We start from the raw sequence: 15328 nt of genomic DNA, 5'->3' as shown, positions 1-15328 counted from the left end.
CGGTGCAGCTCTCCTTACAGCGAGGGGCAGGAGGCCACAGTGTGGCACGCGGTCCACCAGGTGCCAGAGGGGCTGCTGGGCGCCCTGCGAGGCCCACGAGCCCGGGCCGGACAGGTGAGGGCTACACCGCAGAGCGGCTCTCCCGCCACAGTCGGGCAGGTACGCGCAGACTTGTCGGGTGAAGCAAGGAGCCCGGGGCACGATGGGCCGCCCGGGTTATCCCCCAACACACAGCCCGGGGATCCTGGCCACTACGGTGACAGCATAGTTGTGGTACCACGTGGGAAAAGCACGCAGGACACTAGGATGAACAAGTGATAGGAGGCCGCAAAACACGTGGCCTAAAATCCTCCTGATGGGAGACCTGGGGAAGCGGCGCCAGGGCTCGTGCCACGAGAGCGAAGCCCAAGGGGCCTCGGTGCCCGGACAGAAGGGTTCGCCCAGGGACTCGGGCTGAGCCTCCCGACCTCTGGTCCTTTCCCGGCCGGGGGCCCACCGTGCGCAGCGCCCCTCGCCCCGGCTCCGCCGGCCTGAGTCCCGGGGCCTGAACCGGCCTTCGTGTGCCGGGGGCTCGGCCGCCCGGGCTGGGGCAAACACACATCAGCAGAAAGTGCCTCAGGAACGTCTCATCCCCCCAAGACTCAGGAGTGAAATCTTCGCTTGGAACCTGAAGCTTGGTTCGCAGTGACCCAGACTTCCTGGGAGCACCGCTGGGACCAGAGAGCCTGGCAGGCGGGTGGCACCCGGGGGCCCGGTGAGGGCGTCCGAAGTAAGAGCAGCCTTGTTCCCGCGCCACTGGCTCCCTGGTCCGTAGCAGATAAAACGGACTCGCTTTATCCCAGTAGGTTTAATTAAGCTCTAAGTTACCTTTCCAACATCCTCTCTCTCACCTTTGGTCTCGAAACTTTCTGTTCACATTTCTAAGAGAATGCGGTGAGACCATGTATCTTCTCATAGACTTGTAGGTCTCTACTGAAAAAAAACGTTATTATAAGCTTAAATAGTTATAAAAATGTGATTCTAAGTATTTATGTCTTTAATAGACATTGTAATACTGTTTACACTATACAGCATGAATATTACATTTCCTCATATGTATCCAGTGAAACCTAAATAACATAGTAACTTGATAACCACCAAAAACTGTTTAAAAGTCACCTAAACATGATCTTTAACAGAATTTTAACATCACTCACTTCTGTGCGTGGACTCCTATTTCCATACCTCTTCCTCGGGATTTTATCCTAATACAGTTTTATGCTTGAAAGCCTTCGAGTGATGCTCTCAATCCATGTCCCTGAAACCACCACCCATCTATCTGGATGCATAGTGTTTCCGTGACCGTAACGGACTAAACATTCGCTACTAAAGCCATAATCATCTAGTATCTGGGGGCAAAAGTAGATGGCAACACTCTTCTATGAATCTGAGTCGTTTTCAGTAAAATACAAAACGCCTGGGCCTGCCCCACGGCCACGGGCACGTCGGCTTGAGTACGCCAGGGCCTGCACCCAGCGTTCGGGGGCCGTTTGTGCCGCGCTGGAGCGAGCGCTCCGCAGGAACACCCACCTGCCGCCCCCCAGCTCCTGGCCGGGCGTGCCTGGGCCTCTGCTCGGGTGCCCACAGATTGCTGCGGAGGCCGCACCAGAGGGTGAAGTCGCCTGAGACTCAGGGTCCTCCTCCAAACTCATCAAGGCTGTCGGCAGCGGCATTTCCCTGCAGTCGTGGCTCCTGACGGCTCGCTCCTTCGAGGTCAGCAGAAGCTTCTGGACTGCTTTATTTTGACCGCTTGACCCGCCTTCAAACGGCTCCTCTGGTTGGGTCGGACCCACCCAGCAGAGGCTCCCTTTGGATTTTAACTCCAAGTCAGCTAATTAGGGACCTTCATGACCTCTGCAGAAAGCCCTTCATCCGTGTCCTGTGACGTAGGCACCTGGTGTCACCTAAGCACAGGGGTTCGCCTCCAACACCTGCCGGCTCCAGGCACCGGGAAGCGAGAGGCCAGCGCGGAGCTCCAGGCTGGGCGGCAGGGTCGGGGGTCATCGTGCCCTGCCTGCCGCACCCCGTCACGCTGGGGGGCTGAGAGCCTCGGCTGAGCTGGCCCCGGACGCCTGCCATGCGCAGACACGTTCTGTTTCCCTTCCCCTACACGCCCTCGTCCCACGTGGCGCTGCTGTCAAGGTCGCTCCCAGCCCCTGCCCACGGCCCGCCGCCCGTGGGTCCCAGCAGCCGTGTTATCGTGTGGATGTGCCCGTCCCTTCGTGGGTAAGTCAGGCCTCGGTCCCACGCGCTCCGTCCTCTCGCCATCCGGAGGCCGGTGTGGTGCCCCGAGGCAGAGGGCACGGGGTAGTCCACAAACGGTGACTCGGATAAATGAGAATTTGCCAGTGTGTGAACTCGAGGATGTTTCCCATGTTAGGGCTCAGCCTCCGTGCATTGTAGACTCGGCGGTGCCACCCCCAGGCCGGGCCGTCTATCCTCCTGCCCAACGCGCCTCAAGGGAACCATAGCTCGGGCTCTTACACGGACTTAAACCGTAGTGCCCGGGCACCCGGGGGCCAGCGGGGCACGTCCACCTCGGGCTCAGGTCGTGGTCCCCGGGCCCTGGGATGGAGCCGCGGTCGGGCTCCCTGTCCGCAGAGGGGTCTGTCCCTCTCCCGCTCTCCCTCTCTCTTACGTAAATTAAAAAAAAAAAAAAAGGAAAAACTCAGTGCCCTTATCCCACTGATGCTGAGAGTAATCAAGCACGCGCCTGGTGTGGTTTATGGCGACCTACTTTCCACTGTTTCTGTTTATGTTGAGGTGGGAAACAGCACCGCTCGAGTTTCTGGGGCAGCAGTGAGGGTCGCTGGGGACTCCAGGCTCCGGTGTGAGCGACCATCCTCCCGCCACCAGACTCTCAAGGACAATCCGGGCGGAAGGCCAGCACGGCCAAGCAGCACTTCGGGTGCCGTGGCCACAGACCCCTCGGGGAGGCCCCGCTCTGGTGGGACGGGCCCAGGTGCCGGCCCTACTGACCTATGTGGCCTTTAGTCTAAAACGGAGGGAAAACCCGAACCAACCAAACAATAAAGCACCACCACCACCACCACCGAACCCACGTTGTCCCGTCAGGTGTGTGGCAGATTCACAGCAGCTCGATCCTGCCACCCAGACGGCCAGGGCCTCCGAGGGGGGTGGGAAGGAGGAGCCACGGAAGGAAAGGGAGTGCCTCTCTCTTGCACTGAGAGCAGCATCAGACGGCTCCTGCACCCCTGCGCCCCCATCTCAGAGCGTCCCCACCCTTCAGAGGGCACCCAAGACCCGCCTACCCCTGGGAGAGGAACCCACCAGGCCAGGTCACTGCAGTAGGGAGGGCCCTGGGGGAGCAAGTCGGGCAGATACCCATATTCTGGGACCGTCTGGCAGGAGAGGGGGAGCCTCCTGGCCCTACGGGTAAGGATGAGTCTTGTACCCTGACTTGCCCCACAGCGATCTCTGCCCTCAGATAGAGAGAAGGCTTGGGGGATCCCTGGGAGGACTCCTACCTGCCTGGTGCCCAAGATGATGACAAGCCTTCCCTTCTCCTTCATGAACCAGGTGTCACTACGTGCCTACTGGTTTCGGTGCTCGGCTCCCTTCGTCTCCTCTTTTCCCGACCGCCTATCACATATTCATGGAAAGACAGATAAACTTGGCATTAAAGGAACAAACAGGGGCACCCGGGTGGCTCAGTGGCTGCAGCGTCTGCCTTCAGCTCGGGTCACGGTGCCGGGTCCGGGGATGGAGCCCCGCATCCAGAGCCTGCTTCTGCCTCCCCCTCTGCCCTCCCCCTGCTTTGCTCTCTTGCTGTCTCTCTGTCAAATAAATAAATAATATGTTTAAAAGAAAACAAACAAACAAAACCTAAACGAAAACCCTTTAAGTTAAATAGGCCACTCTCTGCAACCGAGGACGTCCTATAAAGAGGAAACTCCTTGGGGGGTCGGGGGGTGGGGGGTGCCTACATGCAGGATTTAACTGCCGGAGTCTAATTAGTTTTTGACTAGAGCTATAAAACGAAGGGAGAAGCAAAGATAAATATTTCAGCTAATTTCCCTATGTACTGTGAATGAAAGAATGGAAATGATTCTCAAAATTGAATGTTATGAAGTCATTTGCAGAGTATATTAAGTCAGCTCCTCTCTGTAATGAAGTGTCCTTCACAGTCGCGGAGACTCTCCAGGAGCTGACATTTCCCTCCCAAAGAACATGGCCCTGTGGCTTCATTATGACTTTTTGAAACAATCTGAACTTTAGACCTTTTCATCTGCCAGCTTGGAACACATCCACACACTAACTTGTGTTTAGCAGCGGGGCCGGGCACCCCGGCCCACAGCCGTGTCAACCGTCCTGCCCGGGATCTCTGGTTGGGCGACAACAGGCGGAAAGCCTCCTGGATAAGGTCTGGTTTATGTGTTCCCACTGCACTCACTGAGGGAGTTGCACATTATGTTGAATTTTTTTTTAATTAGATGGTGTGGTGATGGGGGGCACCTGGGGGGCTCAGAGGTTGAGCATCTGCCTTTGGTCCAGGGCGTGACCCCGGGGACCCAGGATCGAGTCCCACATCAGGGTCCCCGCAGGGAGCCTGCTTCTCCCTCTGCCCGTGTCTCTGCCTCTCTCTGGGTCTCTCATGGATAAATAAATAAAATCTTTAAAAAAGAATAATAAATAAGTGGGATGGTGTGGTGGAAGGTCACTGAGAAATGAAAGTCATCACAAAACAACTCGAAGCATCCCTTCCTTTCCTTTGATCAGCTTGATTCCCTTCACTGGAGGCCCAGTAAGTCCCCCAAAAGGGGCCTCCTGTGCACGATAACCTCGAGGCAATCTAGATGATGCTACATTAGGGAGGTGAGAAAGAGCAAATATCAGACCAGAAATTACCATGTAGAAGATTGCAGATGAGTCAATAATGTTCCCCTGGCTACCCTCACATAGAAGGGAAATTTGTTGATTTTATTTTGAGTTATAGACATTCGGTGGCTCCTACCTTTAGCCTGGTGGCTGGCAAATCTATCCAATATAGGATTTCATTTTATGTAAAAGCTACTTAGAACAGATCTTTATAGCTCTCGTATTCATTGGTAGGGCTTATCCCTATATGTTTGTATTGCAAAAGGACGTATTTTCTTTTCTAATTTTTTTTTCTTTTCTAATTTAAAAGGCATCCATGGTGTTTTCTAGAATGATGTGTTTGATATGTTTGCTTTATAATGGAAATGTTTTCTTTCAGTATGTATTTATATGTTTATAATTTGTTGATAGCATCTTTTTTCCAATGCACAATTCATTATTTTTATTGGGAAAAGAAAACATAAGACAAAAAAACCCTGCTATTTGTTCCACGTTCCTTGAAGGGAGTAAATATAATTCCTAGCACAGTCCCTGGGAAATAGCAAAGACTCTTTGTTAAATTAATGAATGAATTAGTGAAATAGCAATATTTAAAAGAATATATGTGCATATAAAATTTTTATGAAGTGAATTCACTATGCTTAGAAATTACATAAATTAACTATTGATAGCAACTGATTCAAGATTTGGCCTTCATGTATTTGGAAATATCAGATGCAATTTGGAGGCAATGAAATGCTATTTTTCATAAATATTTCAAGGAAATAGAGAAAAAGTAGTTTAGAAAAGAAAATATAACATAGCTTCCAATAATGGAAATGGATAAAATTCTGGCATTTACCTCCTGACACATTTATAATTTCACGTCGATGGCTGTTTTAGACAAGCATAAAAATTGCCATCGCTTCTAAGATAATTAAATGGAAACATTGTATGTTGACATTACTCTTTCATTCATGCAAAAAAATATATGTCTTTTAAGTTGTATTAAATTGATTAAACCGTATTGAAACAGATTATATTAAACTGCCTTCAATCTTAATGTGTGTGATTAATTCTGGGGTTCCATAATTTTTGTCCCCAAAATAGGTTCTATCATTAAACAATAAACTTCTTAAGGTCGAGAAACACATTTTACTTACCTTGCACCAAAATTTTTATGGAGCGAAAAACAGTGAAATGTTCCTTGATCTCTGGGGATCAACAAAAATACCCCAGGCTTCCTATAAAAACATAAAATTAGAATTTTGTAAGTAGTTTATGAATTTGAAATCCACATACTACTTACTAGTTACCTAAAGAATTATGGGAACGATGACCGACATTTAATCGTTTGGGGAAACAATTCCACAGAACAAAGTCTGTGGGTCCGTGGGAGAAGTGCTGGCGGAGTGGAGGGTCTTTGGCCTTCATACGATCTTATCCACTTGACTTCTTTGGATCTCTATTTCCTCAAGTAGAGAACAACAGAATAGGCCAGGTCCACCGCTGTTAGTATTTTTAATTCACAATAGCCTTTGTTCAAACAAAAATCTTCCTTGGCTCTTACATGGGCAAAATGAGATGCTGCTATAGGAACGGGGTGAGGTAGCCCTCCTCAGCTGGCGGTGCCCTCACTCACCCCTCCGTCTTCCCTCGGACTCCCTGCATTCACCTCTCAGCCCGGGAAAGCTCAGGAAATGCTCATGAACGAAATACTAGTCTACATTGCTGATCACTAAATTCTTTTAGTTCTAAAATTGTGATTTTAAGCTTTGGTCCTAACGTTGGCCTAGGATACATCTCTGTGAGTATGAGACGGAATGTAGCCAACTGCACCACATGGCTATTACCCATACTGTTGTTTTCTAAACTAAATCCATTTTGATCATCTTGAGCAGAAAAATGGAGCATACAACAATAGAGAAAAGTGATAAAACTTACATCCTTGTTTTTAATTCTAGTGATCACAGAGCAATGATGGGCTATGTTCTCGCTTTTATCTTTTAAAGGGTAGCTAAAGCTGGCCAAGCCGGCCACCGCTCTGGGATTATTTGTTGCAGTCAGAAGTGGAGTCTGAAGTTCTCACCACGAGAACAGCCTTAGAAATAAATGATCTTTAGAAATAATAAACAAAGGTAACTAAGATAAAATCAAATATAGATCATAAAATGATCAAGTCTTAGAAAGAAATAAGTAGGGATCCCTGGGTGGCGCAGCGGTTTGGCGCCTGCCTTTGGCCCAGGGCGCGATCCTGGAGACCCGGGATCGAATCCCACGTCGGGCTCCTGGTGCATGGAGCCTGCTTCTCCCTCTGCCTGTGTCTCTGCGCCTCTCTCTCTCTCTCTCTCTCTGACTATCATAAATAAATAAAAATTCAAAAAAAAAGAAAGAAATAAGTAAAAACTGTGCAGTTGTGCCCATGTCCAAGATCACGTAACCTTGGGAGACCAAAGGTTGAAATCTGAGAGTAGATTATGAGGTCAAACTTCAGGATCATAGAGACAAGAGTAAAAGAAATGAAATCAGAAATCTAAGAACCCGAAGATTCTGAGTCATTCCGAAGTCGCCATCTAGCATGTGTGAGTTGCAGGCGGGCCGCGTGTGTGAAGAAGTCTGGTGTCAAGAACCGCGAATGGAGGGAACAGCTTCATTTTTTTTCCTGTGGCTAAAATGACTATCAAGGGATTCGATACGTCTTCATTTCCCCCTTTCCCTGTTACCACCGATAATTAGGAATTAGTGCTAATTAAGTACGCCAGTTCATAGTTGAGCAAAAACAAAGACATTCATTCGTTAATCAGGGCTCACCAGCAGAGAAGGGAACCATAGGGATGGCTTCATTTTTCTATCTAAGGTCTTAGAAAGCAGAAACACACACACTTCTCTTAAAGTCTGTCTCCAGGACTCAGAGACTAGAAGAGCCCATTCCTGACCCGGGCTTATGAAATCCCAAATCTCCACAAACCTTGAACTTCTGTACTAGATTCAAACCTGACCTTTCCCTCTTGGCTACTGACTGCTCCCCAGGGTGCACTGGGGGCTTTGCGACCCTCAAGCACCCCCTCTCGTCACCGAAATTTAACCAGCTCTGTCAAAAATGCATCTTTTAGACATGATCACGTATTTCCCTCCCCCCACCCAGGGTAAAATCCTATATTAGAGATCGAAAGGAAATAAAAGTAGATTTGCACAAAACATAGCTCGGTTCCCCAGGAGGGAGCTGGTAAAGGCTGGTGTTTTAGCCACCCACGTTCCTCCTTTGCAACAGCCTTTCATGTCTGCAAGTCCTGATTTTCCTGGTTGGAGGATGGAAAATCCAAATGAAAGTAGTAAAAGCCCCGCTTCAATTAGTGGAGATTCCTGGCTTCATTTGGTCTCGGGCTAGTCCAGGAACTGGGCACACACCCGCCCGGGTGGCCTGTGATGTGTCCACATGCAGGCACCTACCGACAACCTCCAGAGGTGTGTTCTTCCAAAGTAAGGCCAGTGTCAACTGTGGGGGGGAAATGAGTAGCTGAGACATGACAGATGATGCTGACTGACGGAGAGAGAGATGCGTAGACTCATACCTACGTGGGCAGGGTGGTTTTCTGTACTTTGTAAAGCACAGCACTCCTGCATCCTTGAAGGAAGGTGGGAAGATACCTGCTGCCCTCGCCCCAGATCAGAGACCCCTTCCTGGTGATTCTCCACCCGGTTACACGCTCAAAGCCCCAGAGGTGGCCTGGGGTGGGCAGATGTCTGGAGATGCGGGCCCGCCAACCTCCCACGGCCTGGTCTGGCTCAGATGCTAAGTGCAGCCCTGAACGATTTCGTAGGAGGAATTCAGGCTGGACACCGGTAGGATAGTTTTAGACCAGAAGGACGAGCCCGGGTGGCCCAGGCGTGCCCGGGGAGTCGCGTGGCCCTGAGAGGTGGGAAGGGGGCAGACCAGAGACTTGTGGATGACAGGGCCGGCGCTGGGTCCCAAGTGATGACCATGGGGACCCGAAGCTGCGGAGGCCTCCCCACCACGACATGTTGTCACACAGAGCGGCCAGGACTCAAGGGCTGTCGGGGCCCCCAGACATTGAGGGTGAGCCCTGGCCACAGGTGGCCAAGAATCGGGGCCCTCCGCCCCATGGCACAGACGGATTCTGGCGACACCAGGACAAGTCAGGGTGCAGGGCCCAGAGAGCATGAGGCATCAGAGGGTGGCCCTCTGTCCCGGGAACCTGTCCCCCACTGGGTAACTCCGGCCTGTGCCTTCAATCTGAAAATAATCAGCATCCGGGGCATGAGACCGGCCACCGAGACTTTCAACAGCCCCCGAATCGACGCTACCCCGACTTTCGTGGACACAGGAATCTAACGCGTGTTGTAAAGTCGCACATTCTGATTAGTAGGTCTCGGGGAGACTTGAGTTCAAAGAATTCCCAGGTCTGGGCACCGGGTGGCTCAGTGGGTTAAGCATCTGCCTTCTGCTCAGGTCATGACCCCGGGGCCCCGGGATCCAGCCCCTCAGTGTGTGGAGCCTGCTTCCCCCTCTGCCTCTGCCCCCACCCGCTTGTGTGCTCTTGCTCTCTCCCTCTCTCTGCCTCTCAAATACATAAATAAAATCTTAAAAAACAAACAAACAAAACCACAACGAAGCCCCGGGTGAAAGCTGATGTTCCAGGTGAGGAGACCACACTGGGAGGAGGAAGGCCTGGATGATGCGAACGTCCCAGCCTTCTCACTGCCTCGTGGAGATCACATCTCTAAGTGCCCACGGTTCTGTTAGTTCAGCCCCCCACTGTTCCACCAAACGTCAAGACTGCGCTTGGGTGGCTTGGATGTAGGTACATACAGGGTGAGGGCAGGGGGCGGAGCAACACCTTGGTGGGTGGGGGCCCACAGGGGACCACAGCAGGTAGGATTCTAAATACTGACGTCGGGCGGGGTGCAAGTGGAGATCCTGCTGTTTCAGTCCTTACCTGGTTCATAACACCACAGACAGAGGCAGCAGGAATAACGGAAAACCTCACCCCTACAGGGCAACGTTTGATGATCAAGTAGGGTCTATTGATAACCAGCTAAAGCCTGAGAAATGGATCCAACCAACAGGCGGCTTACAAATATGAAGAGTCAGCAGGAAATCCAGATAACCTAGCAAGCAGTGAGTTTGGATATAGGTTTCCTCATTTATTTTTTTAAAGATTGTATTTATTTGACAGAGAGAGTGAGAGAAAGTGAGAGAACACAAGTGGGATAAGAGGCAGAGGGAGAAGCAGACCCTGCCGCCAGGGAGCCTGACCTGGGGCTTGAGCCCAGGACCCTGAGGTCATGACCTGAGCCCAAGGTACACTTCACCGTCTGAGCCACCCAGGTGTCCCCCATGTTTTCTCATTTTCTGAAAGAAAAAAAAAATGTGGTGGGGACATGACAATACACTAATAAAAGGGAAAAAGGAAGCATCATGAAAATCAAGTGAAAGAACATTTCTCTGCAGATAATCTACTACAGGAACATGGAGAAAATTTTAGGATAGGATTTTGCATCCTCCTTGAGATATAAGTAGACAGACCTATTTTAAAAAAGAAGAAGAAGAAATAAGGGGAAAAAAAAGACATGAAATAAAAAACAGTAGAGTAACTTTAGAGGGAAATAGTGACTGGAAAGGAGCAGGAAAGACGTTTCTGAATCTTGAGCTTGGAACTGGTTACACAGTTGTTCGTACAAAGCGAAAATCCACCAGGTGTATCCTTTGACACGTATGCTGTTCTGTGCACGGACGTGAGTGCAATAACAGAATTTGAAGGGACATAAATAACTAATGAATCAGCAGGGCAGAAAGGTAATAGAATGCACGAAAGAAGGCTCAGGGTGGGAATAAAGAACTAAAACTGCAAAAACAGAAATAAAACCGGAAGTGAAACACGGAATAGCAAAAAAAGGACACCCAGAAAGCTAATAAGTTGTGTAGAGTAACTAATTTGCGCAGCTCTCAGAATGAGAAAGCAAATGAAAAGTTTATAAAAGTTTTCGGAGGAAAGATGACATTTGTAATGGAGAATAAAGATGCAACCGAGAATCATAGGTTCCCCTTGGGGGGGAAATATTGAAAAATCGAGGCATAAGTAGAAAGAAGAGTCTGGAGCTGAAAATGCATTTGCTTTTGCTGTTTTAAGAAAGCTACCTTAGCTTTAGTTCAAGCTAAAACCTCGGTCGAGCAAGATGCATCTAACAACAAAAACTTAAATACAATCATAAAATTTAAAATCATGTGGGCATTTTAGAGAAAAAAGGATGTAATCCTCCGAGGACAGAAATGTTTGGCTCTGTCATCCCCCAGCGACAAGGTAAAAGCCTGGGCCATATTAGTTGCTCAACAAATCTTTGTTGAATAAATGGATCAAAAAAAGGGAAAAGCGTATTTCCAAAATATCATAAAAACAGAAGAAAACTTCACATTTGTCTTCAGCAAAATAAACACAGAAGAAAATAAAATTACATGTACTCACATTTGAGGGAGAAAAACAAAGAATTTCGTAGGCAGGGAAGTTTCTCTTCATAAATTAAGACAATAGAGACACATTCAGATGCAGAAAGACTCAGAAATAGATCACTCACCCACCTTTGTTGGAAGAGAAATTCTTTGATGGGGTATAGTCCACTCACGGAGACGTGATTGATTAAAGAAGAATCTAAGATTACGGGTATGTTTAGAGACAGTGATGAGCGCTCAACATGTTACACATAGAACTAGATCTAGTGAGAGCTTCACCGTATAGTGATAAAATAAATATCAAGGGATTCCTTAAAATAAAAGATAGTTAATGGAAGAGTCATGCTTTACCAATAATTACCTGAATTCAGTTATATGAACAGACACTAAAAAGTGAAACAAGGGCATCATGGTAGAGAAATGAGAGTCTGCCTCTCTCTCTGTGTCTCTCATGAATAAATAATTTTAAAAAACCTTAAAAAATAAAAATAAAAATAAAAATCTTAAAAAAGGAATACATTCTCTATTTTAATTATGTAACATTTTAAATGTAGCATTTTATCCTTGAGTTTGATCATTATAAAAATATAGAAAATTTGTAATACCCAAAGGTGGCTTCTGTTAGAATTATAAAACATAGAGGTTGTAGGTGAAATCATGGAAGAACGTAAAAGCGAACAAAATATAATTCATATAAAAAAATAAAACAATAGACGAAATTGATAGTATTTGAAGATATGAACAAATTAAGATCGACATATGAGATATAATAATAATTGTGAGTACGCTGAGCCACCACCAGAAAAGATAGAACCTTCACACTGGGCAAAAGTAAAAGCAAGCCGTCCGCCCCTGAACAAAACAATGCATGCGAATTAATGTGAGAAAAGTGAAAAGGGGATAAGATATTGACCAGCAAAACATGGACAAGAAGAAAAAGGCGAGAAACTAATTCATAAAACACAATTTAAGGCAAAAAAAAAAAAAACCACTAAGTTTGAAAATAATTACTGATAGAAAAGAAGTAAGCGTGAATATTTAAGAAGCAAATGATATGAGCTGATTTTATGATTTAGAAACTCAAGAATACGTTGACAAGAGACAATTGAACCGCACATTAAGTTAGAAATAAAGTCAGAAAAACTCCAGTTAATTTTGTGGGCTCCATATTAAACTCTGGCCCCATTTCAAGGCCCATGACAATCGGACGAGTCCTTGCTCTCCGGTCCCTAAACCACCTCTGGCTGATGGGCCTCCCAGGGACCTGTGGTGCTGCCGCCCAAACGGGCCGCAACTCTGTTCCCAGAACCTTCTCCTGTGCCTGAATTGCAAGCCGGGCTCATTTCCTACCCCTCTGATCACGGGCCGCTCGCTCTGGGTCTGGCCTGCCCTTAGCAGCTCCGCAGCTTCCCAGGGACAAGGGTCAACCAGGCCTTTTGTCCCCAGGGGCCCACATGGTGAACGTGGAGGGCGTCTGCAGCCTGGGTCGGCCTCTGCTCTGCTCAAGCCGCAAGGCCTGGCCCCACAGATTTATCCAAAGCAGATTTTGAAAAATACACACAAAGGCAAGTGTGCAGACGTGCAAAGGCCCCGACACTATGATTAAGACGACCCCAGAATTGCCAAGGACATACTTAGAGCAGTAGTCGGGCCTCCCATTGAATAAGCCGCAGCCCCTACCCTCGGCTTCCAGAACGGGAGCAGAAGCCCTGCCGCTCATCACTTCAAGCTCCTAAAGTGCTCCCGTGTGCACCTCACCTTCCGAGTCCTGTCTGGCAGGTCCAAAGCTCTGCTGTTCCCATCTTCCGGGAGAGGAAGACTGAGGCTCAGGGCACGCACAGCCAAGGCCGTGAGGAACCCCGCTAGGTCTTCTAAGTCCAGCTGCAGCACCTGCTGATCTTTCTGGAAAACAGACAAACAAGCTTTATGCCATCTTCTTAGGTTCTGCGGGGATGACTCTGGATTAGGCTGACAAAAGGGTAGTAAGATCTTATTAATAGGATTAATAACAGAATAGCAGAAGCTATTAACATGGCGTCTCCCACTAGCTGCGGGTGCCCTTAGTGACTGGCGAGCACAGGGGAGGTGAGGACCCTAAGGGAAGGACGCACTCTTAGAGCCGCGAGTAGACTCAGGAGAAGGATGGTGAGCCTCAGGGGTGGGGGTGGGGGGAAGCAGGCAGCCTGCAGGGGTGGGGTGCCTGTGTGCTGGGTTAGGGACGCTCCTCGTGCGGGGGAGGGTGCAGGTGTGCGGGTCAGGGACGCTCTTCATGCGAGGTGGAGGGTGCACGTGCGCTGGGGTTAGGGACGCTCCTCATGCGGGGGAGGGCACACGTGTGAGGGTTAGGGACAGCTCCTCGTGCGGGATAGGGTGCAGGTGTGCGGGTTAGGGACACTCCTCATGCGAGGTGAGGGCGCACATGTGCGGGTTAGGGACGCTCCTCGTGCAGGGGGAGGGGGAGGGCGCACGTGCGCACTGGGATTAGGGACGCTCCTCGTGCGGGGTGAGGGTGCACATGTGCAGGTTAGGGATGCTCCTCATGCGAGGGGGGGAGGGTGCACGTGTGCGGGGTAGGGACGCTTCTCATGCCAGGTGAGGGCGCATGTGCGCTGGGGTTAGGGACGCTCCTCGTGCGGGGGGAGGGCGCACGTGTGCGGGTTAGGGATTGTCATCGTGTGGACGCCTCTGGGTGTCTGGGGCTCATGGGGCCTCGGGGTGTCTTAGGATCCAGCCCGGCCCTGCTTGCTCAGCCCCTTCCTGTGCCGGGTCTGCCCGCCTGCCAGCCTCAGAACCCAGGGCCCCTGCTGCTTCCCCTGCCCTCCCCCCCCCACACCCTGCCCTCCCTGTCCCTGCCCAACCCCACTGCCCTCTCCCCCGCTGCCTCCCCTGCCCTCCCCCCCGCCCTCCCACACCCTGCCCTCCCCGTCCCTGCCCAACCCCACTGCCCTCTCCCCCGCTGTCTCCCCTTCCCTCCCCCCCCCCGCCCTCCCACACCCTGCCCTCCCCGTCCCTGCCCAACCCCACTGCCCTCTCCCCCGCTGTCTCCCCTTCCCTCCCCCCCCCACACCCTGCCCTCTCCATCCCTGCCCAACCCCACTGCCCTCTCCCGCTGTCTCCCCTGCCCTCCTCATCCCTGCCCTCCCTTCCCCCACCCCAGGGTCAGCGGGAGCCTGGTCCTGTGGACGCTGGGGTCCCCACGCACCTGGGCCCCCAGGGATCCTCCTTCAGGCCGGGACCACCGTTGGAATCTAAGTGATGCTCCGGGTGGCCCAGGACGGCGAGCGGGGAATGCCAGGGCTCTGGGACACCCCGCCCAGGTCACATCAGTCAGCCCTCTTCAGCGCTGACTCACTGTAAATATAACCAAAAGTGAAAACTGTCTAATGAGGACTTGGAAGTTGCAGAAAGGAGAGAAACTTGAAAGAGAGGAGCCCCGGCCAGGATCTTGATCCCAAACGGGCGGGCTCACGGTGCCAAGCCCCGGGAGGATAATTAACTGCCTTTAATCTTTCGTTTCAGCTGTTGATACCTTAATGTACCTTAAACAGAGAAGGTTTTTCTTTTTGTTTTACATTTTTAAAGTTTCCTCTCCTAGAGCTCTTTAAAATAATGAAGTAGTTCGGCTTTTATTTAAAGGGCCGGGGAACCTTTTGAAAGAAATGAGACATCGTTGTATTTATTCTTTGTTTTTAATCCCTACGTAAAGCAAGCTGCCTAATTAATAAACTTTTTAGATCAAAGTCAATTTCTATGACCTATTTATAAGCTTGGTGGAAGTAATAAAATATACAGTAAAATGCGTGTTTCCAGACTACAATGTTGATTATCTGTGGGGGGGGGAAACAACATTGATTATTGGATGTGACTCCTCCTCCACGTAGTCAAAGTAAATGTACGCGTGACGCCAAAATAATCCAGCCTAAGGAGAGGAGGTGGGCAGATCTAACAATCCTGCTTTTCTGTCAAGGCAGCTTCCACTGAAAAGGAGAAGTGATTATTCCA

General features: G+C 49.8%; 1 long non-coding RNA gene across 1 annotated transcript; it reads right to left on the bottom strand.

Annotated features, from left to right (window-relative positions):
• Positions 1-3312: 3312 nt before the first annotated feature.
• Positions 3313-14653, bottom strand: LOC129498361 (uncharacterized). The gene is made up of 4 exons (XR_008662112.1): positions 14529-14653; positions 13085-13228; positions 6021-6101; positions 3313-3642 (listed from the first exon to the last, which is right to left on the bottom strand). It is a non-coding gene; the product is annotated as an uncharacterized LOC129498361 (long non-coding RNA).
• Positions 14654-15328: the final 675 nt, after the last annotated feature.

The sequence above is a fragment of the Nyctereutes procyonoides genome, unplaced genomic scaffold, assembly GCF_905146905.1.
Source record: "Nyctereutes procyonoides isolate TBG_1078 unplaced genomic scaffold, NYPRO_anot_genome, whole genome shotgun sequence".
Taxonomy (NCBI): domain Eukaryota; kingdom Metazoa; phylum Chordata; class Mammalia; order Carnivora; family Canidae; genus Nyctereutes; species Nyctereutes procyonoides.
The sequence above is the reverse complement of the archived record's forward strand: the minus strand, read 5'-3'. Positions and strand labels throughout refer to the sequence as shown.